The sequence below is a fragment of the Montipora foliosa genome, chromosome 1, assembly GCF_036669935.1.
Source record: "Montipora foliosa isolate CH-2021 chromosome 1, ASM3666993v2, whole genome shotgun sequence".
Taxonomy (NCBI): Eukaryota; Metazoa; Cnidaria; class Anthozoa; order Scleractinia; family Acroporidae; genus Montipora; species Montipora foliosa.
The window spans coordinates 61,830,239-61,832,738 of NC_090869.1; the positions used below are offsets into that span (position 1 = coordinate 61,830,239).

The window sequence follows — 2,500 nt, forward strand, 5'->3', positions numbered from 1 at the left end:
TCTTGGTGTCGACAAAACGATTGCATAACGAGTGCGACCATGGAAACCAGTTTTTTAGGCTTTCTTTCAAATGCGCCTGCTCAATTAAGGAAAATCTGTATTGTTTCCAATTGTTTCCAATTGTTTCCATGTCTCAAAATGACGTGGGTACCTCATGAGAATTACACGAGCGAACACTGCCATCGTCATGGAAGAAGCGCAAATAACGCAGCCGTGTCTCAACATTTTTTTAAGGGGAAGGGGGAGAGAAGCCGTAATAATAACATATACTTAAAAGAAAATAAAAAAGGTATGGACAAGAGAGTTAAAAAACGAGTCTGACAACAATTTTGTCCAGGGGCCTGTTTCTTAAAAGCCACGAAAACGTTTTGGGTCCGAAAAGCAACTTCGTAACTGAGATCTACTTATTCTAAAAAACTGACCTTTGACCATGTTTTTAAGACCAGAGAAGACAAAACAACTGCAAAGGTTCTCCTTTTGAAGATACAAAGCGTTCAATGCCACCCGAAATACTGAAGCCCCAAAAGTTTCGGGACTTTTGAGAAACGCCCCCTCCTTCCCCCCCCCCTCCCCCTCCAACTACAGAAAGCCCCAAAAACGATGTATGTCACAGGTCAATAATAAGATGATGATTTTTTTATTGACTGTCGACCAATGTTTCTTAACGGCTTACAGTCTTACACGGATGCAAGGGTGGATAATTAAAAATCTCATTTTGTATCAACAAGACCAAAATATCGTTAGGTTTTGAACCTTCTAATATATACAGCGTATAAAGTTTAAAACGTTTGTCAAATGTACGCACGTCTGAGTAACTTTGTCACGGTTTCAAAGCTTCAATGTCTGAGTGAAAAGAATCCGAAAAGAAACTGAAAATTATGCTTACAATGGATTATAAAAACAATAATACTAATCTTAACCAATCGTTCTATCGTTGTCTTTACCATCACGGTCCTTCGAGGAAACGTTCGATTAAACCCCTTCACTCACTGTCTTTGTGTAAACATGTGACGGAACGCGATTGGCTTGATAATCACAGCGATGAATTCGAGTGATGAGTTCAGCGGAAAATTCATACGTCACCATGTTCACTCACTTGGCTTTCCTATGCCCATGGATTCTTGTTTTGTTCTATGGAATCTATTGGAAAATGAGGTAAAATTATTGACTGCTTCCTTCCTAACAAGGCCAGCAGCTTCGCGCGCTCTGCACGTGCGGTTTTTTGAAATACATTTTGTCCATCCCTGAAAAGCGACAACGTGAAATGGAAAAATCTCTTCTGTCTTATGCACCGTTCATATAACTTTCATTCTTGCGTAACTGGCATCCTTGGATCACATTTGAATGGTTGGAACAATAGCAACGATTTTAAGCGCAGCAAATCACACTTGCCTTGCACAAGATCGTCAACAGACTCCACAGCCGGGTTGTTTTCGTCTAAGAGGCCTGGTGCCTGGGGAACAGTGCTCGCCACAGAGGACTGGGATTTACGAAGAGACACCTCATGGGAACTGAAGCGAGAAATAACATTCACCCACCGAAGTGGAGGTCACTATTGGTTCCGTCGGCGAGTTCAATATCCACCACTTTCACCGACACTGAGGAGAATAATTGTTTCAGTACATATCAAATTTATCATATGGTCCGTAAGGCCCCGCGCGCGCTTTCATCGTAAAACTACTGGGAAAATCCCCGTATGAGGGCGATACGCATTAGCCCGAGCAGGGCCGGAAAAAGCCGTACGGCCCTGCTAGGAACACGTATTGCTTGGTGAGATGAGATTTTAGAGGTTTTTGTCGCTCTTAAACATCCAAGTTATTTACAGCCAGAAAAGCAAATGCAAACAAAATATTAGATAAATTTTCTATGCAAATTTATGTTACTTATTTCGTCCAAACTTCATCCTCTGAGTGCTCATGAATAGTGTAAAGAGCCCATATGATTAACTTCTTACTAACCGAGCGCGAGGGCCGTACTGGGGAATATTGGCCCGAGGTCGTGGCAGTACGGACCGAGCGCAGCGAGGTCCGTACAAAAACGACCGTGGGCCAATATTCCCCAGTACGGCTCGAGCTAGCTCGGTTAGTAAGTAGTTTATTATATGGCTTTTTAATTACCTTTTGCTTTGTTTTTGCAAGCCCGTAATCGGCCCGTGGGCATTACGGGAGAATAATGCCCTACAATTCAGTCACAATTAGCCAATCAGAGTTCACGCGTTATATCGGCTACAAACACAAGCCATATAATAAAAATGCTTATTGACTGAGTTTAGGTCGGGCCGGACAGGAAAATATTTGGCCCTCGGTCTTGGAGCACGGACCTCACGCACGCCATGACCTCAGGCCAAATATTTTCCCGTCCGGCCCTCCCACTCAGTCAATAAGTACATAATCGGACTGAATTTTGATATATCTAAATTGGTCTATTGCAATTATAGTGCGAAGTTACATTTCAGGTGACATTTTCGCCGACGTCGCCGTCATAGATCTCAAAGTCTTTA

At 42.6% G+C, this 2,500-nt stretch overlaps 1 protein-coding gene and 1 long non-coding RNA gene across 2 annotated transcripts in view; one reads left to right on the forward strand and one right to left on the reverse strand.

Moving 5' to 3' along the window:
• Nucleotides 1–301, forward strand: part of LOC138003702 (glutamate receptor ionotropic, NMDA 1-like) — a 16,779-nt gene extending 16,478 nt beyond the window's left edge. Inside the window, exon 7 of the mRNA XM_068849911.1 lies at nucleotides 1–301. This exon is cut by the window's left edge and continues 877 nt beyond it. The gene's annotated coding sequence lies outside the window, so the exon portion shown is untranslated.
• A 1,091-nt stretch (nucleotides 302–1,392) lies between these two features.
• Nucleotides 1,393–2,500, reverse strand: part of LOC138003761 (uncharacterized) — a 3,681-nt gene continuing 2,573 nt past the window's right edge. The window contains exon 3 of the long non-coding RNA XR_011123643.1: nucleotides 1,393–1,511. This is a non-coding gene — a long non-coding RNA (uncharacterized lncRNA). The remainder of the gene's footprint in view (nucleotides 1,512–2,500) is intronic.